This window comes from Trematomus bernacchii, unplaced genomic scaffold (genome assembly GCF_902827165.1).
Source record: "Trematomus bernacchii unplaced genomic scaffold, fTreBer1.1, whole genome shotgun sequence".
Lineage (NCBI taxonomy): Eukaryota > Metazoa > Chordata > Actinopteri > Perciformes > Nototheniidae > Trematomus > Trematomus bernacchii.
Window position 1 is genome coordinate 20,364,020 of NW_022987593.1, and position 24,878 is coordinate 20,388,897.

The 24,878-nt window shown below is 40.9% G+C and overlaps 1 protein-coding gene across 1 annotated transcript in view; it reads left to right on the forward strand.

The window, feature by feature from the left end:
* LOC117482071 (B-cell receptor CD22-like) overlaps positions 1-24,878 on the forward strand; it is a 1,109,798-nt gene that overhangs the window by 932,781 nt on the left and 152,139 nt on the right. The window lies entirely within an intron of this gene.

Below are 24,878 nucleotides of genomic sequence, written 5' to 3' on the forward strand. Positions count from 1 at the left end.
AAAACTATTTAAAAAATGTTTTTCAAATATTTTATTTATTTCTGGCGATGTCTGCAGATTGTATTTAGGTTTTATAAGAGGAAAATAATCAATATTTAAAATTGCTTTTCCATCTCACTGATCATTTAAATGGTCCTTTTTTCGGAGAGGACGTTAACCATTTGCAGACACTGAACATTTTTCTTAGTAACATATTTCATGTTTTCTAAAGCAACTAAACTGCTGCTGTTGTTATTGCCCAACCTTTCTCATTGGCTCCACCTCCCACCTGTAGGCTCTTATTGTCAGAACACTGTGTTCTTGCAGAAAGGGAAGATCTTTATACATAGTATAAATCAAATATCACAGACAAAGAGATAATCCTTACATGCTGCCATAAAAGAACCCTGTCTCCAGACAGATCATAAATATTGTTATATGTTGTGACAAAATATTAAGGCACCTCTGGTTTATATTGTGCTCATATGAAAGTTAATGGTTTAAATAACCATGTAAACCTTTATCCTTTTGGTACAGCAAAGTGAATCAACAGTTTGCAGTAAAAATATGTATACATTTGACAAAACGTTGGAGAAAAAGAAAAAACAGCTCAATTTAACTGTATTGGAGCAGTCTGTGACTTAAAGGGGACCTATCATGCAAAATGCACTTTTGTACGTCTTTTATACATGAATATGTGTCCCCGGTGTTCCAGGGAACTCACCAAGTGTCAGAAAACACAACCCTCTCTATTTTCCTCCATACCCAAATCTCTAAAAAAGGGGCTGCAACGGATCTGATCAAAACTGATCCAGATTTGAACACTGTCCTGACGTCAGGACGGAGGCGCTACGGCTATTGGGCCAACTCCACCAATCAGGAGGAGACAGCCACGGCCATTGCCGTTCGAAAGCGCTGGAGACGCTGTAGTATATATGCCAGGCCTGTAGGTGGTGGTGTTCTCACTGAATCAGCCCTTACAAAAACAGAGCTAAAAAATTTCAAATTGAGCGAAATGAGGCATGGCTAAAATGCATGATCTGTTTGGTATTTTGAAAATAAAAAAAGTATAAATATGCCTTATATAGGTATGGTCCTACACTATATTATTCAAATATAGCATGATAGGTCCACTTTAAGTTGTTCATTGCCATATCTATACTGTAGCTACTGTGCACATGACAATAAAGCCTTGAATCTTGATTCTTTATTCACACAAATTTAACATTTTTAACACAGATTTGAACTATGTCACACCCATTTGTGGTTTAATCAGTCCATGACTTTAAAATGCCTTGCAAATAGTGGTAGGTGATGTGTGAAATATCTTTTAACCTGTCACATTGTCATTATTTAAACTCCCAGAATGTCTCCGTAAGTAAGAGAAAAAAGAATCACAAATAATACAGGCGGTATTTGTATCAGAGCATGTGCGTGGGTGAGCAAAATTCTCTTATATATCTTAAACAATGATATATTGAGAAAAATCCACATAAAACACACTCACACACACACACATATGCCGGTACAGACATGTAGGCGCTGCCATCTGTAATATCTCCAGTTGTTCATTAACAGCGCTCTGCTGCGTGAACACACTCCTGTCTAGTTTGCCGTTATCAGCCATAAAGATGCACGGCTGCGGCTCACGAGGATGATTTCATCGCGTGATGAAGACACAGAGAGCGTTTGTTCCTGAGCCAGCGAGCAGAAATAACGCTTGCTCTGAATACAACGCCTTTATTGAAATGTTTCCCAACACAGAAATAGACACAATAAAGAGAGGCAAAAAACAGACTATTGTTATTGCCCTTAACTCAATACTGCTGCACATAAAGCTCACAGAACAAGTTGTGTAGCAAGTTTTATTTGTATTGCATAGGAAGAAATAAGGGCAATAACACCAAATAAAACAAATGTAGATTTGTCAAAGAGACGATGGAAAATGAAGAGCATTTTTACATAAAAACTGAATGAGTAAAATGTTAATACTGTGTTATTTTCAACAGAAATCGTGTGTTCTACTGTGAAGTCTTTATACACTGATTGTTTTTATTACAAAGCGTAGTTGATCATTCTTTAAAAGCAAATAAAACCAAAGTCTCGACGGCTAACACAACTTTTAAGTCTTTTAATGTCTCTTTCTTTAACTGTTCATACGACATTGAATCAATCACCTGACATCAACGGGGTGAAGTTTTTGTGAAGACACAATCCTCACAAACAAACTTTATTGTCACATTTATATCTAAAACAATGTCTGACGGCACACAGCAGCACCTTCCCTGATCTAAGTGACTGTGAGTACCTTGCTGTGAAAAATAGTGATGCTTAAGAAGCGGGGCCCATCAAACTTCTCTTTAACTAAATCAAGGCTGACAAACAAATGAAAAGTCGAGCTCTTAATAGTTCTGTTCAGACTGGCAGAGATGAGAAAGTCAGCCGTTATTAAACTCTAAAGGCACTAGAGTCAGCAGTCATGAGTTCTGCTGATAGTGATGGACGATAATGGCTTCTCACTTCAAACATCAAGTGGATTTACCGCAGACATTGGTGGGAAACATTAGTTAAAAGCTCTGTGACTCGATGTTTTAAATGTTGAAATGACATTTTGCTTTTATAAGTGTAAAGCTGCTCATGGACTGTTATTTGTTTCAATTTATTCCACTAAGTGACACCCAATTGAAACCAGAGACAAAATAATATTCAGGTTAGCAAATGTTGTAGAAGAAAATGGATTCAACACATTTATTAAACCTGAACGATACAGACTGTGGTTCGAAACACTGAATATTTATTAGAAAAAGTTCCCTGGAGGTCCAATGATCAGCAGCTTGGACATTCCCCATGATTACATCTGATAGAGTATGTTCTACATGAGTAACATCACACTAGGTTTGCTTATTTTGTCATGTGTAGTTCTTGTTTACACGCTACAGTCACTTATGTCTAGTCTCGCACTGTCTGTTTCTTCTGCCCTTTTCTTCCTGCCATTGTGTGATTTCCCACCTGTGTGATTTCCCACCTGTGTGATTGTTGGCCCCTCCCTTGATTGTCGCCACCTGTGTCTCATCAACCCTTCTATAAATAGTCCTTGTCTTTCTTTGTCTTAGGCCAGTCGGTCTTGCTTCAGGTCATGTCAAGACAGCAGGCGGTTTCCAAGCCAAGAACTTTATTTTGTTTTTACCGAGAGCCACGTCTATTAAGTCTCTATTTTCTTTGCCTTTGCCACATTTTTTTTCCTCTTAAAGAGTGAATTTTGGTTGTAAAACATGTCAAAACTCGAGATGTAGGTGAAAGAAGAAAGATGCTATAATTCATCATGTGTTTCCAAATCATTCAAAATATAATTGCAGCTTTCCAACGTTCTTTAAAGGTTATTTGTTTGCAAAAGCTGCCATAACCCTAACCCACCTCCCTAGAAAATCGATTCACATTGACAATATTGTTTGATATTAGGATACTGATAGATGTCAGACTTGTTTAGGTACATCTTGATGATCAAAGAAACAAAACAAAAACCTCTACTGAAGACGATTAGGGCCACACGTGAAAACCTTTTTGACCAAAGGTTTTTTCTTGAGGTCTGAGATTAAAGTCAGAATTTTGGGAAATAAATCTGAATACCGAGGAAAAATCTGAATCCTGCGAAAAACTCAGAAAATACTGACTTTAATCCCAAAACATTTAGAAAAGTCAGATATTGCACTTTTTGTCCGATCTAAACAAAAATTCACAAGTGGCCCTAATTATTTTCCGTAAATCTCACTACTTTATTGGTCAAACAATTAACAAAACTACATACAAAACACCCAACTCTACACCCAATGTCTCCACTCGATAAATGTGCATGTATTTGTGAGATGATTCACGAGCAGTGTTCGAGATTAACTGTTTTTTTTAATTAACTGGTTTATAGGCAGATGTGTCGGGGGCGTGGCCTTCGACTGAAATACACATTTCGATCGCTTCTTCAGTCGTTTACATTAATATTTTTGGTATATTTGGCTCAGTAGGAACACTTTGATGCACATTCAGTACCAGTGTGTGAGGTTGTGGTTACGATGGCGATATCCGGACGCGTACAGCGAGGACTACAAAAAGACAAACGAGGTGACTGGGGATGTCTGTTCAAAACATTGCGAGCTCAAGTAAATCATTTAAACCAGCTATTGTTGCCAAACTTATTACTGAATATTGTTCTTAATGTGATACCAAGTCCATCTGAGACCTGTGTATACCTTCAGACAGGCTCCAAGTGAAGCGTACGTTGTTAACTCACAGTTTGAAAGCAGCGTGGAGAAGTCTTCAGCTGTGGTAAGCTGTGATCCGCTCCCGTAAACTGCGATCCGCCCTGGGTGAACTGGGATCCGCCCAGGGTGAACTGGGATCCGCCCAGGGTGAACTGGGATCCGCCCAGGGTGAACTGGGATCCGCCCAGGGTGAACTGGGATCCGCCCAGGGTAAACTGGGATCCGCCCAGGTTAAACTGTGTTACGACTTATGTGGCTATCTACCAGCGATCATGTTTAATATGAAAGACTACACACACATGTATCCCTTATAAAAACGGTATTCTGCAGTACTCATCCAGATAAGATGTGACTGTTAACTCGTTTTGCAAAGATAGCAGCAGAAATGTCATTGTTGCATGTCATACATTTCTCTACATACCCACGTATCAATGTCAGCCCCCGAGCTGAGCTCCCCACAAGCCCTACAAAGCTGGGACAGGTTATCTGTAAAAAAATAAGATAATGTAGTTTAATGGCAATATAGACACATTCAAGTATACCTGGTAGAGTTCTGTATACCTGAATTTGTCACCAGACACATTGCCATATCTAGCCGCAACATGGCCACACCCTTCTGGTCAACAGGATACGTGACCGTTTCCCCAGACAATATCTGCTCTGCAAGCTAAAAAGTGTCTGATAAGTATTATTACTTACAATCAGTGTCCAGTGTGCGTTGTGGCAGACCGCTCCAGCTGCCACATCGTGTTTTAAAAGGTCCAACTAAAAAAAAAGGGTTATGCTGCGTCTCCATTACAGTTTAGTAGCTGGGGCAGTAACTATAGTAACGCAGTGTTGGCGGAGCCGTGACGTCATCTTCAATGCGAACCACAAAACCAACATCAGCCGTTAGCTGTTAGCACTCAGAGCTCACAGCTCCTCATATCTGTTCAGAAACTAGACAGAAGTTAAACAAGTACAAACCACAGACTGTCTGTGTCATGGTGAATACAGTCGCTGCTTTATTTATGTCTGTAGGCCGTTGTTGTGAGTGTGGACGGTCGGAGCATATACTGCGTTAGCTTAGCCGATCTCCATTCAGAAAACACGCATTTTAAAATGTTTTTCGCCTGCTGTCTCCTCTGCAGACTTGTCAAAGCATTAATTCATGGTTTTTACAAACCGTTATCAGTATGTTGTTACTTTGGCATCATTTTGAAACGTGTATTACAATTAAATAACGGTAAAATATGTTCATTTTGTTGTAGTTGTAGCCACTCACGTCACTAGTTTAGCATATTCAGCCCGGTTGTTGCCCCGGAAAGAACCACAATTTTGGAGGGCCAGAAAAACTGTGAAAAAGTACCCGTTAGCCGGAACCATGCCTAGTGGAAACGCAACAAAAAACGGGCCGGGTTTGTCACGGCACGCTTAAACCGTGCTACGCGCTGCAGTGAAAAATGCGCCATAAGAGTACAAAAATAACTTGTGATACATACAAAATAAATATCAGTCCAATATTCTTTTGTTTTGTAACTTACCTCTCCCTCCAACCACTTCCCTGGGGCCATGTCCATTAGATTTTCTGAATAGACTTTGTATGGCCCAATCTTGCACCAGACCGTCTCCCTTCTCCTCCCTGTCCATATGTCTCCAATTACTGAAAACATAGCAATGGCAGTTATTTGTGAAATGCATCATTTGGAGTGTACTGTCTGTTTACTTACAAAGTTCAGGATCCTTCGGTGGCATTTGAGCCTTACAGTCCATGAATGGCGATGGTGCCTCTTGACATGTGGTGGGTGTTTGTGTGGTGGGTGTTAGTGTGCTGTGGATGAGTGTATGTGTCTGTGTGTGTTGTGTACCATCCAGACCATCCTCTCCTCTGGCTGGAAATAATGTGTCGTGATCCCAACATGTCGTCCTCCAGCTTGCCCCCTTTTCTCTGCTCCTGTCTTACGTTCCTCCGTAACACCTACTTTGAAGTCGTCCTCCTGGCCCCTTTTTACTTTTCTTTTGCGGACGTTGTCCTGACTTCTTTTTATATTATCTTTCACCTCTGTAAATACAGCCTCCTGAATTTTCAATCCTTCACAGATGTCCTCCCTTTCGACCAGCCTGCAGACGTTGTCTTCTTTGACCTGCAACAAATCATAGTTAGAATTTTAGAAGACAGATGATCCAAATTAAAACGTTTGAAAAGGATGAGAACATTAGAAAATCTTACCTCGTACTCCTTTGGCACCTCTGAAGGATACCTCCCAAACATCAAATAGTACCGTTGTTACATACAGTTACGGCAGTAGTGCAAAAAGTCTATACATGTCAATAGATTGTGGAGAAAGCACGTTTTTTAAGAATGTCTGGTCTGTTAAAACATGAATGGTGACAGGCGGGGGGGAGAAGGGATGTAGGGATGAGGGATGAAGGGATGGAGGGATGTTGGGATGAAGGGGTGAGGGATGAATGGATGAGGGATGAAGGGATGTTGGGATGAAGGTATGTCTGGATGACGGGATGTAAGGATTGAGGGATGAATGGAAGTAGGGGTGTATTGTTGAAGGGGGTCGATGGGTGGAGGGATGAAAGAGTTTGACTAAGTCTGAGGTAGAACGGGAACCGTATCAATAGAAGGGAGAGGGAGGGTGGGTTGAGAGAATAGAGACGGGCGGTTGCCGGATGTTTGGCCGGATAAATATAGAGTTGGCCGTGATTAGAGGTGGGGTTGAGGCGTGGCCATGCTCATGAACCTAGGTTAACAAATTAACTTCATTTCACGAGCAGGGACCACGCCACAACAGTGTGATGTTTGTAGGTTTATTGCAAGAAGTAACAATGAATTGATATGGAGGGGTTGATGAGATGTTCTGGTTTGGCGGGACGTGCTGTGGTCCGTGCAGAGGGAGACTCAAAGTGGGGGTACCGTCTCCGGCATGATCTGCTCGGGCTGATTACGGGCTCCCAAAAGAGTCGGATTAATGCAGCTGACTTGAGCGTGTGCATGTCTGACCCCGTTTAGATTGTTGCGGATGTAAGCGTGGCAAGCTTGGGATGACCAGCGGCCGAGGGACTGGATGGTTTGGATCAGAGATGCCCGGTCTAGCTGCTGTGGACGCTGCGCCGATGCGGGAGAAATGGCTCGAATAATGTTCTGAGAATGTTCCCAAAATAGGCGGGATGTTCTGAAAATGTTTCTGGAACCTCACCCTGTTGAGCCCCAAGCCTGTTTTTCGGGTCTCAGGCTCGAAAATGACATGCCCGGAACAAATGACTATATCTTCACTTCTAAAAGGGGTAAATAATAATCTTTTATCGGGGGGAAGTTCCTAAATCCAACTTAACATTACCATTGAGGAGTTAAAATGATGCGCACGCGGTTTGCCCAGAACCGGAAGCTCCGTTACACTCTAAATGAAAAATACGTTTATTGCCATAAATGTTAGGTTCGGTTGTGGGGGCAGGTGCGGCTTTTTTAATGCTGTTTTGTTTCTATTCGAGATGTTTACATTTTAGAATTGTTTTATTTTTACTCTTTTAATTTCTCTTATGTGCAATGCCTTGTCTTTTATGCTGCTGCAACGCGAACATTAAAGTACAATTTATCTTATCTTATCAATTGGGATCCATGATTCGCCGGGTGGGAGGGTCCAGGCAGTACGTCATCATAAGGGGGAGAACAATTGGCATCTAAAGGACAGAACAGCTCACACATAGAAAAGAGACGGATCAGAGAAGGGTTAGTGGAGGATAGGAGGCGGTGGCGGTAACACTTCGCACTACCATCCACAGCTCATCCTATCATTGTCCACTACTTCCTCTTTCTCTCTAATCTTCCTCCAGTGAGTACTACACACCGTAACAAAGCTTCTGCACACATGACCGTACAGTAATCGTAGACTCATTCGTGGTTGTAATTACTAAAATAGAGACTAGAGTGGGAGAGATAATGAGAAAAGAGAGTGATGGTAGAAACCAGTCCAGGTCTAATGACATGTTCTCTTATTAATGCACTTCTTTAGCTCTATCATCTTCGTTATTCTTGGTTTGTCTACACATAGTTAGCATGGTGAAACATCACAGCTGGTATTCTTTTAAAGGGGACCTATACTCATGTCTCTTCTACATCAACATGTGTCCCCTCTTCTTCATGTCTCTTCTTCATCAACATGTGTCCCCTCTTCTTCATGTCTCTTCTACATCAACATGTGTCCCCTCTTCTTCATGTCTCTTCTTCATCAGCATGTGTCCCCTCTTCTTCATGTCTCTTCTTCATCAACATGTGTCCCCTCTGTGTAAAGAGACTCTGAAAGTTTCAGGAACAAAGATTCTCTCTCTTTTTGTCCTGATCCATTTATATAAAAACCTGTCTGAAAATGAGCTGTTCAGATTTTGGCCACTTTATGATGTCATAATGATTTTTTGGCTTGTGTAACCATTAGCCAATCAGCAACCAAGGTAACTGCCAGAGCCTGAGCCTGAGCCTATTAGGCGTCCGACACAAATCCGGAGCCGCCACACGTCTGTATTGATAATTGTTCTGCTTTTTAATGTAAACTTGAATTCATAGTAAAGTAGCTGCTTTTGAGCACTTTACTTTTTACATGGGCCATTTTGAACGTGACGTGACTGTATTCAAACTAAGTCACCATCTACCCCTAGTTTCATTTGGTGCATCAGTCTTTATTTTGCCCTATGATGATACTAACCTAGCATTCACAACCCTAGTTTTTTTATGGTTTCATTTTGGAAATAAAAACATAAAAAATGGAAACTTTCATGTCATTTTTGGCCCATAGTGGACTCCATGTTGTGTTGTGTGAAATGTGGGGGAAATAAAAGTTTAGGTCAAATATTTAAAATGATATAAATTATCATATTTGTGTATGTGCCGCTGCCATTCCTCCACAAGGTTGCAACATTGATGATAAATAAATGACAAATAAAGCTTTGCCAGTTTATAACCGATGAAACATGATGGTATCAGAATAATCACTTACATGTGATGTATAGGATGCTACACAGGTCACTAAAGATAAAGTGTCAGAAATAAGCAAGATGATTTAATCGCCATGTTGGTTTTCTTTATTGCAGCATATGACATAACATGAAATGAGAACAATTTTTTAATGTAAATAAAGTGACAAAGTGTCAGTTGGACATGTCAGTAAACATTATATATAAAATAAAGTGATAACAGTAATAATATAAAATAAAACGGTCCCAGGTGTGGGGATAGTCTCAGCAGCATACACACCTTAGTGCAAAGTTGTGTGTTGTGTGTCAGTATTTACAAAAACCAAATAAACTAAACTTAACTAAACTATGCCTAAACTAGGCATAGGCTCAGCAGCAGACATTAACAGGGGCCACTATTTGGAGGAAGACCTGTTGGCTGTCACTAGCTGGGAAAGCACTTCCAGAAACCCAGTGTTAAATGCCGCTTGCTGCTCATCCTGCCGCTCCTGGCGCAGCTCCTACACTGTCAGGGTTGAGTAAGCAGGCAGGACTCAAATGCAGATTTCCAAGAATATTCCTTTATTCCAAGGTACAAAGTAGAAACACAGAACACTACCCTGTGACACACAGTCAACTACAAACAATGAACCAACCATGACAGACAGAAAAACCAGAACTAAAATACACACAAGACCAATCACACAAACAAGACACAGGTGAGGAGGGAGGAGAAAACACAGGGGCACCAGGTGAACACAATCGGGCAATCAGGCAGGAGGGAACACAGACACAGGAAGAACACAGAGACAGGAAGCAACAGGCAAGACAGGGGTGAACACTTTTCAAAACAAAACAGGAAACCAAAGACAGAAAAAGACAAGACAAAACACAACACAGACAGATCGTGACATACACTTCATCCTGGTGCCGCTGGCGCTCCATCTGCTGCTGGAACAGTTCTGACTGGCGCTCCATCGAGGTGATCATTTTGGCCTCCGTTTCCTGGGTCTGGCTGAACTGCACCACCTGATCTACGCGCAGCGACTCATTCGCCACGGCACGCCGGTCCTCCAACGCCTGGACGGTCTCGAGGAAAAGTGCATCCTGTGTCCGCTTTCCTAAGAGGGGAAAATAAGCAAGATACAAGATCAACAACCAGAGACATACATCATGTATTTTTTAGCTGCCTGGATTATAACAGACAAAGACTCATTCTGATAACTGCACTGGAACAACTCAACATCAAGGACATGGATTTCAAGTCAATATATGAAAGTAAATCAAGAAATGAAGCAAACAAGCTGATCTTCAAATTCTTCAAAAGCACTGGTCTGAGGACAAGGATTTAATAAATCAACAGTAGGTGGCGATATATGCTCCAAGTGGAAGCGATTTCTTACCGGAAGTCATGTGACCTCTAGCCCGGATGTTTACAAGAGTAAAAAGGCGCGAAATTTTGTAAATGCCGGTCTAGGCGAATACTCTTTCACGCTGTTTCATAATTGTACCAAGAAGGAAATAAACATGATTGTGAACATCTGTTCCATGCGTAACGTTCTTTCAAGACAAAGTTACAGTGTGTGTACCTTTGCGTTTGGTTGCCGGTAAGGGGGACGAGCAAGCGAGCAAGCTCTGATCTCCAACGCCAAGAAGCTCGCTTGTTTCCAATACCGAGTGTTGCTGATTTTCCTCGCCTGAAACACACGATTAGTTCCATGAGTTAGTGAAGCAAATTACAGAAACACTGCACAGTTATTCACTAGTCAAAACGTTTTAATAGCGGCCGAGAATATCTAGCTAGCTAGATGTTATTAGCCAGCTCGGGGCCAGTGTTAGCTAGTTCAGCCTAGCATGGCTAGCTTGATCTACTGAGCAAATAAAAGTACATCTGAGACCATTATTGTGCAGATTAAAACCCCAGTGTATGTAGTTGCTTTTACCTTCGTCGTTGTTGCCCTCTAAATTCGCGGCCTCCGATGCCATACTGCCCGAATCAAGGCTCGATGAATGATGGTCTGCGGCCTAGCAAAGCATCCAAGCGGTCAAACCATTTAGTGGTCCTCCGGTCGTTACCACTTTTATTGTTCCAGTCTTTAGTTTTCTTGTAGTCCTGGCGGAGTTTCTTTATTTTCAGCCGGCATGCCAAGGCGCTGTGCACGATTTCCATCTCAAGCAACAACTTAGAACAACGATCGAAGATCTTGGAATTGGGTACTGGCTTCAGCAGCATTCCCTGCGTCGTGTCCTCGGCGTAGATGTCCAGAAGCGCTGATACCTCCGCATCACTCCATCGCTCGGATTTCTTGATGTTTGTCATAATTTCACTGCGTTAAAAAACAAACTACTCTTCGTCGGTGCGCTGAGGTTTTTGTAGCGAGGCAAAACAATGGCGGCTCTACACAACATTTCCACAGTTGTACGGGGCGTGGTTTGCAATTCGCCCAGCCAATCAGCACTGGGGCACTTTTGGGGCACTTTTCACCCACAGAAAAGTACGCTCTCTCAGCTGGCTCTAAAAATGGGGGTAAAAGTAACCGAGATTAAGTACGATTTTTGGTGTGAACGCGACATAAGGGGTACTCACGGAACTAAACGCGAAAAGTACTCCGGTGTGAACGCGGCTATTGTGTTCTTTTTAACCAAATCTCTCTGTGGGGCGTGGGGAGGGGCTCCTTATTTTCATCTAAAGTAACAGACAGAGAATCGGCACTTTTGAAACAGGGCTGAAACAGAGGGGATTATGGGATGCTGCAATGATCTGTTTGGTGTTTCAGCCAATCAGAGACAGGTTCTGTATATATCTGAGACCAATCATATATTGATGAAAAACAGTATAATAGGGGACCTTTAAGAAGCTTCAAACATAACGCAACCATTGGTGAAAAACCAGAGAGTCAATGGGAAGATACACATGGGCGTAAACAGATGTTGATTCGCCACAAAATAAACGTCTTAACTTGACTGGAAAATGTATGCTTTTCAGAGGCTCAGAAACCCAAAGAGAAAAAACAAATACATCAGACTCAGCTGTCACACCAACACAGGCACATTCTGCACACAAAACCAGTTTCCAAGTCCCTACAGTCAACGTCTGCTCAGTCTGGTGTTTGTGCAAAATAAACAGACTGGGCAAACATTTCAATGGTCAAATTTACCCACAATTCACTCAAATAAAACAAGTCAAAACCCACACAAAGTAGGACTGTCACTGTAGAAGACTCTTTGTGTCTTCTGAGGCCAATAAAAGTTTACATTGACTGAAGAAATACCTCAAGACAGGGACTGGAGCTTCTGAGATCGACATGTTTACTTCCATGAAAACCAAGATAAGCCATAAGCCATGTCATGGCCATTTCTACTGATCATAATTCCATTGTTGAGGTCTACTAAAATAGATTTATATTGTGCAATTTTCCAAACTCACATTGGTTTCTCATACAGCATTTCTGTATAGTATGTGTATTCACTCTCTGTCCTAAACGGCTTGTTGGAGCTCCTGCCCCCCCCTCCCTGTGAGCCCAGTGTGCTCAATCAAACAATAAGTGTGGCTTGATATTTAGTAAGAAAAAGGTTTATAACGCTGTGAGAATGGGTCTGCGGAGAGCATTTCTCCGCGATCCCAATTTAGCAGCCCGAAAAACGTTTACCCATTTAAACAGTCGTGGTAGATACCTTGTTTGTTTTAAACATCATAAATACACAAACAACAATGAATACTTACAGGTTGTGTACCCGAAACTCCCGCTGGTCCAAACAAAGTAGGAACAGCATCGTTCTTCAGTGCCCTACGCTGTACATATCCGGCATGAAGCGCTGAAAGGTTTGTGAAGCTTTGTTTCGTGAAATGCTGGTAGAGGGTGTGGCCTCTGGGTATTCACACGTCACAGTACCCAGGAAGTAAACAATGGAAAATGAGAAATCTCCAACGAGGCGTTTTGGGGCAGCATAGACTGTTAGAGTTTTACTCGCTACAGGGTGTACTTTGAGGGTTTTTGACTCTGCAGACCGTTTACATGCATAAAAACCTTCATAACACAAGGGGACGGGTAATAACCGGAAAAGCATGACATGGGCCCTTGATTTCTCAAAAATTAAACAATGGTTATATAACTGTACGGTTTGGCTGTCTGGATCTGGTGTTTAATCATGTTGTTGAACTTTGACAGAGATGTATACATGTTTACTGAATATAAGATATATTCATACAGTCATACACTAAGTTTATTCAGTAATTGAAACATCGCTCTTAGTTTTGTTTTATGTATTTCATTGTTTCACACAGCACCCATCAGGCCTTCTGTCTTATCTTTGGAGCACTACTGTTCCCTTTTACATTTATTTTGTCATTAAAACCAACAACATCTGGTTTTGTGTTACTTCACTTTTCCTTTAACGAGCTCGGACGTCACAGTAGTGACAACTGAAGGAAGATGTGATAAAAAAACTATAAAATTCAGAGAAATATTGACTGTGTGACTGAAATTTGGGTGCGTCCCGATGCTAACATTAGCCCCGCTGAGTAAGTATTAATAGCATTAGTTGTATTGTTAAGTACAACAAAGAATAACCATTAATTTTAGCTGACTATTTTAACAGTTTATCTATCACATTTTTGGATTCTTGTACCACATTCCTCCATCGTTTCTGAACATCTTTAGATTACCACTGGATTTAGTTAACGACCGACAGTTGTGTTCAAAGATCAAAGTGTTTTTTTTTTTTACAGCTCCTCTCCCCTCTAGCCGTGATGTCACTAAGTCTTAACGAGCTCTCCGATACACACCCATTATAAAATGTGAAAGTGTGACATTTTCACAAAACGTAAGCTGCGACTACGTGAGAACCGTACTAGCTATCAAAAAATATTTTAGTTCAATAAAGTCCATAGTCTTGAGAACCGTTTAAACTTGTAATTTTTGTTCTATGTTAAAGTATGCGGAATCCGTATGGGGGCAAAGTGGGGTGTTTTTGAGCTCTGTTCAAATGGATTTCCCATTCATTCCTATCGGGCAAATTATCGCAATTTTCTGCGATTTGCGTGAAATCGGCTAGGCGAATCTCTTATAAAAGACATAGCAACCCGATCACGGTCATTCCGCACGTTTGATGTGTTTTTTGTGTGTTTCGTGTGAATGCTGCCGGAGGAGTAGCATGACAACATTTGTGGCGGAAGAAGGAGAATAAGATAAGTATGTTGAATACTAGACTGTGTGTGGCTTCGCCAGTCACACAGAATAAGTTATATAGAGATGGAAAAAGAGAGGCCTATACACAGTGGATGAAAAGTGTAAATGCGAGTAGAAACATGTATAGTTGATTTGCTAGGAAAAGAGATGAAAGTAAAGTAAGCGGTTCAAAGAAAGGGCAAGATTGAAATATATGAAGGTGATGTATGTTACGAGCAGGAAGCCATCCATCATCATGCTGTGTATTTCTCTGGGGACAGCACCACGTTAAGGAACTGTTCTCTATATAATATGAGTATCATTTGTAATACAGACCTCATCATATCCTCCCTCTGTTATGTACATTACAGCAGGGGTGTCTAAACATTTTTCCCCGAGGGCCACATACAGATAAACATACGAAGGGCTGGGCCCCTCAGTAGATATGAGGTATATTGCCTTATAGATTAAGTTTAGCTAAATCAAATGTAGGTAAATTATGCTTGATACTGGAATATGCCAGAACAGCCTACATATCAGCTCTCCTTAGGGTTCAATTATTTTGTTGGCTTATCATAAGAGGAAATATGAAGGGTATATTTCAAGCTTATTGGGCTTTTTCTCCTGAACTAAGATTTGTTAGAGAATGTTTTCAATTTTAAATGACAGAATGGATTTGACAGTGGGCTTAGTAACACATGAATACTACTGTGTAATATAAGTTTATATTTATATTCAAGAAGTACAATATAAGACAAGCACAAGTTTCATGTGTGGGCCATATTCCATTATCCTTTTTGAATTTGCTGAGGGTTGATTCAAAATGGACCACGGCCCATAGTTTGAACACCCCTGCGTTACAGTATCAGTTGATATGCAGATGACACTGATGTGTTTCTTGATGATGAAACAGTTTCGTTTGTTTCCTACAAACATTGACGGCACATGCATTTCTCGGCTCACTGCATGCTTGTGATGTCGTGCGTTTAAATGTAACCTACGCTCCCTCGCCTTCCTCTAATCATATCACCCAGTTGTTCGATAAAAAGCAGCAGCGTGTTTAATCTTCAAAGTAATCTTTTTTTTTCAGAGAGTAATCTCTAAAAACTTCTCAACCTCAGAGCTGGTGTGACGCCCCCACTAATTTCCGAGATAAAACACAAAGCAGAGCGGATGAGAGAGTCTTTGCATGGCTAATGGAATAAGATGCGTTTTTGCTGAGTATCCAAAACTGTGCTTAGATATAGTCAGACACTTTAAAGCTGCTATGCAAATGAGGTCATCTATACTTACATTATCAAAAAGCTAATTCTACTAGGTAATAGAGTGGTGCAGGGATGACGTATTTACCCGGAAGTAAGCTGCTGGTTCCCTCGACAAAAAAGCAATGGGATTTCGGAAAATAGCTCGAAATAAGGTCTGTGGAAAACGAACCTGTTAGATAAATGCACGTTTTGTTCAGCCGGATAATCTCCACATGTCTTCCCTACTTTTATAATGTTTGAATCAGAAATCTAATCGCCAGAAGTAAAATGCTAACGTTATGCTATAAAGGAACTACAGCCGAGTACAGCAGCACGACTTCAACGTCACGCCAACTTAAAGGTGGGGTATGCAATTTATTTCAGAAACACTTTTTGTTATATTCCATGGAATGCTCTTAACATCCCGATAGCAATGAATACATTAAATGCTCTGACAATAAATACATAAAAAAATATCATCTGTGGAAGCCGTAGTACTGTAAAAAGCACGACCAATCATTTGAGCCAGCCCGGCTAAAATAACTGGATGGCCTACCTGCCTGTCAGCCTTCCATCTGTGCACAAACTTATCTCGTGCCCTCATTGGTCATGTGCGCGTTCGTGTGTGTTGGAGGAGGGGCTCTGTAAGGAAGTGGCAGATTTTCTCCGGTTGTGTATTTTCAAATTCTAGCGCACTCAAGCTGGTTTCTCCAAAATTACATACCCCACCTTTAAGATCCATATTAAAAAAATACAGATTCTAAATTGTACAAGTTGAAGCGTTTGTTTGAACAGTTTGCAGGAGGCAGGTACTTGCTTTCAAGCAGAACAGGGCAAACAAACTTAGAGGAGTGTTTACGTGTTCGGCGTAATGACGTACAACGTCCTCCACAACTTCTGTAGTCCTAGCATAAGCCGTAATGATAAGCACACGTGCAGCGTACGGCACCATGTGTGTCCTGGACATTAGGGTGCGAGGTAGGAGTGTCATGATGTCTAATTTCATTGAATGTCTTTTGCCTCAACTCGTCTCTCGAGGTGTCTCCTCCTCTTCTCCCATCTCATGTGAGAGGGATTAAGACATGAAGAGAGGAGGCAAGAGTTACAAACTGGGAAAACAGAGCAGCCTCATATCTTTATGATGCCTGCAGAGATGTGTTTGTATTACAGACACATGCATAACGTGCATGCTTGCTAACTACAGGTGAGTAATGTCGACATTTGCATTCAATACAACCCTTTAAATATTTGTGTATAGCACATTTCAATGTTGTCCAAAGTGCTGTACAGGCTTAAAACACAATACAAAATAAAGAAATATGCATACAAATAATTAATTATAAATAAAAACTAAAAAGTAGGTAACTGCAATACCATTAGTGTGGTACCCTCATATTAGTATCTTAGTGTTCACAGTGATAACATGCTGGCCCTGACAAGCCCATGTTGACAGCCTTTGTTCTATAATACAGCATAGGTTGTATTATATAAAAAAGGCTCAGGGGGATGACATTTTAATGATATAACGGGATAGATGTAACAGAAGTGTGAATTTGATGAATGCATTGACACAAAGCCCATGGACGACTACACAATGAGATAATAAAGTACAAGGATTATCTTACTTTTCAGGAGGTACTCATAGAGTTTCCTCATTTTGAGTAGGATCTCCCTAACGACCCCATCAGTGTTACCAAAATGGTGGACCAGATCCCCACGGATCTCCCCACTGCAGCCCTTATTGGAAAGGAAAAGGACCGGGCTGGAGCCAAGGGTGTGTAGTTTAAGAACCTGCAAGAATTGGAGCGAAAAAGATTGCATACAGGCACATTGATCAATGATACAAATCTTTTGGTTTGTTAAAGCCCGAAAAATGGTTTCACATTCACTGAGGGCAAGGCTGTTTCACAAATAAGATATGTAATCGTCTGAGAGGCCAAACATCTTAAATAATAAGTCATTTAAACTCACAGATAGCTCGGCCGACTTAACGGTCCTGCTGGCGTTCCTGTTGCTCTTCACAGAAGCCCCCCAGCTAGAGTCCTTTAATTCCGCTTCTTTTTTTAAAATTTTTTTATTTATTTGAAGGGGGCAGACACACACCACACATGTTTTACGCCCAAGGGAATTTGGGGCCTGGCAGGAGGGGCACAGTTGGGTTTTGGGCTTTGTCATTCTGCAAATGAAAGTTAAACATAGAGGGATTATCTCAAAAATGTTTGCTGTCAGTTGATCAATTTGTTCTCAAATACACAAATATGTTATTAAGTTCATGCTCTATATTAAATGCAATTGGAGAGATAGAAGATACAGTCTAATATGCTGTGAATACTTGAGATAGTGCGCAAACTTCCAATGGTTTGAATCAAATTAATATATTCATATGTATGTGAATATTCAATATATTCAAACACAAATGACAAGTGGGGTTTTTGTATAATAGAATGTAACATTTAAACGCCAATGCTAAGTGACTCCATTTTGAACAAAATTGAACAACATTCTGTTAATAATTAGGCTAATGTGTACTGACTTCTAAATGTACTGTGTAATTTGTTCACATATAAACATCATGACATTAAATGATGGCATTCCTTCTTGATGACAGTTTATGGTAAAAAAAACAAATGACCAGCAACCGCAGTGACGCGTCCTAAAAATGTTACGTCATTACACCGAACACGTAAAACACTCCCGCTAAGTAATAAATAATAAATAAATAATAATAATTACAAATACTTTCGCTCCAGAGAGTCCTCTTTGTTTTGATGAGCGATACAACTAACAGTGCTAGCTCCTTTGATGACTACGACATTGTACTAACACAGCTAGCTAGCCAAACCGTGGCTAATGCTAGCTTCTAAATGAGCCGTTATTACAAAAAAGAAAATAACTGTTACAGACTACATTTTCTTTAAGTTTCTCGTACTGTCTTACGAATCCTGCTGCCTGGGTGGGACTTGAATACATAACCCAAATATTATATTTGAATATCGTCGAAAATTAAGTGAGTCGAGTTTATTACAGCTTACCTTGCTGGTGTCTCAAGGTTCCGAGCGATGTATCACGTGAACTACGTGACCTCGAGACCTGGCCTTGCGAAGATAGCTGAGGATTGTGGGTAGTGTAGTGTCTTCGGCCATCCAAAACTCAAAACTACTTGTTTCTCAGAATTGAAGTGGAAAACGTGACCAAAGCATTGTACACTAAAACCTATCAATGTCGTGTCATTAACAAGGATAATCTGGTGTTTTTTAGTTAATGAGTAGTGCAGATATCACCTATTTATGTTTCATCCAATCACAGAGCTTGTTGACTTATCACGAGGTTTTGTCGCAAAGCGGACAGAAGTCGTCACAACAATAGCTGGGGATTGTGGGTAGTGTAGTCTCTTTGGCGCTCCACATTTCAGAGAAAACAAGTTGTCTCAGAATTGAAGGGGAAAAACACAAAAGCATTGTACACAATTTAAACCTATCAATGTCGTTTAATTAACAAAGGTAATCTGGTGTTTTTGAGTTGATGAGTAATGGAGATATCACTGTCAAATCAATCGACAGTAAGGAGAATACTTACTTCCGGGTGTACAATTCTCCGTTATCCAATGGGAATGGACGCTCACATTGCCTTTAACAGCTGCCGACACAAACGAATGCCGTGCTTCCCTAAGCGTCAAATACCGCCGCCGATGGGAATACATTGCAATCAGTTGAAAGCTCTTTGCAGCCGTTTATGACGCTGATGGAGACTCGGCGCGTCACAACTGGACGCCACGGAATTTTGACCAAGTGTCGCTCCTGGACGCGTTGGGAGTGAGAGTGTGTTGCCTATTCAGCCACTTGGTAACAACCATCGTTTTTCAGACACGTCAACTCTTCAAAAATCACCAGTGGGGTCACTGCTGATGTATTTAATGTCGTAGAACAAAACGTGATCCGTCTCTTCAATGTGTCAACCACAGACTTTATTTCAGCTATTTTACCAAAATCCTATGGAGAGATCCTGTTGACTCTGAGACGAGGGAACCAGAAGTAGTAAAATGCTAACTCACTTCCTGGTTTTAGGACTCGACACTGCACCACTCTATATACAGAACACAATTAGCCAAACGTGATCATAATTACACGTTAAGCCGATAAGGAAGAACAGCACAGAAATGCATAAATCTCTTTGGTCTCTTTCACATGGTGTGGAAAATTACATATCGTCCATATCAAGAGAAAGTAAAAGCCAGAAGGTGAGTATACATCCAGGAGTCATTAAACCAAATTACAGCTCACATGAAATAATGGAATTTGAATATGAATGCATATGCAGAAACCTCCCTAGCTAAAGGTTAAATATGTTATCCAATGTAGCGTACAGTTAAAAGGATTTTCTCAGCTGTATATTTGCCCTCTGAGGTGATTTCTGTTTGCATATGGCTCGTTAATTTTCAGACACACATCCATAGCTTTAATTAAAAGCCACTTATTAAAAAAAAAAAAAAAAGCACTGCTTAGTATCGCTTTGTATGCATCATGATTAAAGCAAAAGAAGTGTGGCTAATAAAGGATTATTAAAGACCAATCTTATGCACACTGGAATAACTTTATTTATTGAAACTGTGGGTGTATGTAAAGTTCAATCTGAAAAATAAATGAGTGCAAAAAGACAACTTCTTTAAAAAATGCAGAGAATATTCCCCATGATTAAAACTTGACGATTTCCTCTGAGGACCTTCTTTCCTCGTCATGCATCACTGGTCTTTTTAATTAGCGCAGCCGAGGTTCCTCATCAGCGTGAACATCACAGATTTAATCCGATACCTGGGGGCCAGATGTGTAAAATATGAAATATGTAAATGCACTCAAAGTATATTATCCAAGCTCCAAATAGAAACCACTGACTTACAATTACTATCTCTAATGGGAAAAGATGGCTTTGTCATTCAATATGAAACCGTTGTAATGACTGTATCAGGTTCAGGTTATCTATTTGTTTAGTTTGCAGTAAAAAGAGAAGGTTTCCATTGTGACACGCGTTTAAAAACGGGCAATTCTTTTTTTATAAAGTACCCCAAGCTTCAGCATATTTAAAAACCATGAGAAAAAATGTGATACAATCAAAGAAATAAAGAAATAGCCATGAATATATAAAATAAAAAAATAAATGTGATGTTTTCACCAAATGAAAAACATAATCACAAAAAATTGCCATTAAAAAAACAAAATAGGCGTAAATTCATACATCAATTACATGTATTTACCACAAGACCAAATAGATAAATACATAAAAAGTATGAAATAAATACATGCATCATATGTATTCAAGTTTAATCTCTAACATGAAACTTAAAAAGCACAAGTAAAAAATCTGCTTTACACGTGTAACTCCCAAAGAACGAGAGAGAGCATCAAGGGATATTAGCAGAAATGTTTTAATTATCACATTTAAAATATAATAATTCTTAGGGAATAATTTGCTTAGGTATTCAACCTTTGACACAGTTCATCATTTTCTCTTCCACTGTCTCCTTTCCCACGGCATAGGTCTACGGCCTTGGGTATTGCTGCTATCTCTCTTAAAGAGCAACTTGCAGGTTAGAGACACCAGTGAATAAATGTGTAGGAAAATGATGTATACACTAGATTTTCATAAAAATATACATAAATATACACTACAGTGACATCTGGCGTCGTTTTTGCAAGATATTTTTACTTCTGCATAAAAAAGACGTCACATGGGCTAGAGCGGCCGGTCTAATGTATTAATAAACAAGGATCACAATGCTAGTTTTGACACAGAAGAGGTTGAAAAGGTATATTCGTATGCATATGACGGACCACAACCTTATAATTATGAGCCGGCTAGGCATCCAAGAGGCCGCAGACATGACTCAACTGTTGGAGGAGGAGGAGGGGGTAGAGAGGTCTCCACCTCGTCCTGTGAGGGGGGAGCGAGGTGGACAGGGCCGGAGAGACAGACTGGCAGACCAAATCTCGGCTCCTGACCACGACCCGGTCCAGCTGAACGACCACGATTATTGTTGAGAGGATGTTTATTTATGGCCAGTTTCTTTGTCACCCGTTTGTTTTCTTCACCGATGAAAAATGCATTTACTGGCCAGATGCATTACTCGGTTCTTTTGTTTGTCACATTTATATGCCTTATTTCCAATTTCACCTTGCTCAAGTTTATTTAGAGCAAAGGACTTTACAGACCCATGTCTTTATTACAAATCGTATGTGAAATAGGCCATCACACAATCAAAAAGTGTTACGTTTAGTGTTGAAATTGAGTCATGTTCAGTGATAAAATATTGTTATGCTTTGACTGAACTTGAAAAGAAAGAAGAGACATGTGTTAGTAATTTTACTTATGTAGGGTTTGAGCTACATGCAGTAACTTGCCTCAATGTTAATGTATATATTATTTATAATAAAACAATAAAACATCCCTGATATTGCATTTGGATACTTTACACACGGTTGGTTTATGCGCAGAATTATTTGAGGTGGAGATTTAAAAAGCGGAAATCAAAGTGGTCATGAGTTTCTGTATGACTATAGACGGGTTGCAAAATGACTTTAAAAACTTTGGCTTTTCAGTCATGTCACAATCATAAAATGTATATTCAGCTTTGTATAAAATAAAGATCTCCTTATATCTTTTCAGTAAACATGTTTGTTTCTGTATGTCTAATTGTAAAGAAGGCTTCATGCTTGATGTAACCCTTGTATGGTGTTCGGGTCTGTGGGACCCGTTTTCATTATTTATCTAAAGAAAAATGACATGATAAATAATTTGTTCTAACTCACTCAATGGCCTTGGCTCAATTTCTGTGAAGAACATATATCAGAACACACTTTCAGTGACCACCCACTGTACCCCCCCCCCCCCCCCACACATTTATATCACATACAGGGTGTTCGGGTCCACCAGACCCACGAACACTGGCTGAATAACAGAAATATGAACACACCACACAAGGGTTAACGTCAAACTTAAATATGTATGTTTTCCAAAACATATAGCCTAGAATAAATGAACACATCCAAAGTAAAGAAAAAAGACACTATTCTTTCCTAACGAGTTCCTCAAAGAGCTGGAGGAATTTTGCGGAGGCTTCCTCCGAGGCTGCCTGCTGGCGGTTGAAGCGGTCCTCCTCCTTGACCGCCTCTGCCTCCAGGAACTGTAATAATACGGTTTTTCTTTTTTTGCGGGGAGGGGGACCGGCAGAGGTGGATGGCTCAACATACTCCTGGCTGTCCGAGGCAGACTCGGTGGCCTCCTCATCCTCCACTCAGCCTCAGTGGATGTTGAGCCACTGCCAGAAGCCACAGCAGCCGTGGCGGAGTCCATCAGGGTGGGAGGGTCGATGGATGGCCTCCCACCGATGGCCTCATGCATGGCCGTAAAATACCATGCCCTGTGGCTTCTGTGGCCTCTCCCCTGCCGGTCCCTGACCCGGTTGGGGGGCATCTCAACTCCTACAAAAATGTAAAGTTATACAAAAGCAGCTATGTGGAGCAGACACAACCATGGTTTCACAGACACACATGAGTAAACGAAAGAATGATAACACATTACCTTATATTTCCGTTTAAGGTTGTCCCACTTTTTGCCGATCTTTGTGGGGGTTACAGAACCGCATAAGCCAAGGGCCTTTAGAATTTCCCTGAGTGATACAAGAGATGTTTCAAGCTGGTCAGCAATTAATAAGGTCTGCAGCAACAGGTGTCATCTATCAAAGCTATCGATATTTAAACTCACAGGTTCAGCAGACAATATTAAAATACCAATTGTAACCACCAATATGTAAATGCTAAGGATCATATGTTCCCAATCCAGGAAAATGTCACTCACTCCCAGGCTTTCTTGGCAGTGTGCCTTCGGCCTGTAAAAATGTTGTCGTTCTCGACCCGCACTTTGATGAGGGTCAGAGTTTCTTGCTCTGTCCCTGTGAAAAGACAAAGTAAAAGGTGTAGCTTAAAACTGTTGGAAGATTTACAGACTGTAATGAGCGATGGATTCTAGTGTATATATAACAACATAGCCCAAACCAAATGATAGTGCTGAATGCTAAACAAAGTTCTGGTTGATTTAATACTCTTAAAAATAAATAAACGTTTGCACTTCTAAACATCATGGCATGCTGTAGGAGGATTGGGTGTAGTTCAAATGTGGATAAAAACATAAAGAATATCAGGTGAAAATGAAATGTCAATAAGGAATGAGGTTAGAGGGCTCTAACTGCATACAGACGGGCGGAGTTTGATCGCGCATTTAACTTCTTAAATAACTAATACAACGTATCATTATCAACACTTACATTTGTGCATTGCTCCCGCCATGGTTTTGAAATTTTTCCAGCTGTGTATCACGCCTCTTTTTTTTATACCCACCGTTCCCGGAGTATGCATCCACGAAGGAGCCGTGGAGGACCCATCAGTGTATCCTCGGTTATAGCTCCTCCAGAGAGCCTCCTCGACGCTCGATCCTCGGTCCTCGAAGTGCATTTAGAGAAATGAGATGTCCTTCAACATGGCGCGCTGAAATTCATTTCCGGGTCACTACCGGAGGACCGAGGAGTCGAGGAGGTGGAAATCTTTGAAATGAGACACAGCCCAGGAGCAGCCAAGGATTAGAAGAAATAACGGCCATCGGAGAGAAATTGAGCTGTGGTGTGAGGAGAATCAGTGGAGAACAGGGCAGCTGTCTTGGTGAGTGACCGGCGTTAGCTGTTAGCTAACGTCGGTCACATCACAACATTGTAAAGTTAGCTATCATATATCAGGCTATAACTAAAGTAGTATTGATAATATAGTAACGTTACTGGCAGGACTGTTGATACTGATCCATAACAGAAACGAATGCGCAAGTATCAGCCGTATCTCGCGTTACCTAATGCAACTCCACACTACGTCTTACGGTGCTGTGTACCGGAGGGGAGAGAGCGAGGAGCGAAGGGGGGGAGAGAGAGAGGAGCGAAGGGGGAGAGAGAGAGAGAGGAGCGAAGGAGGGGAGAGAGATGTAATACGGTTTCCTGATAAACGTTTTGTTTGATAGGCCTCAGCTGTGGAGAGTATGTGCTGCAGGGAGGTGGATGCACCTCGCACAACGCACCCAGGAACGAAAGCTAGCTCCGGTCCTTTTCCTGTTAGGGAAACTGTGGACTCGATGTCCTGACAGGCTGGAGTTTGTGCAACCTGCACAAACACAAGCTCACCATGATTAAAAATGGTGAAATGCAATATAAAATTACCGAAAAAATACCAGCTCACTAAATCACAACCGCTCAAACCAACTACCAACTA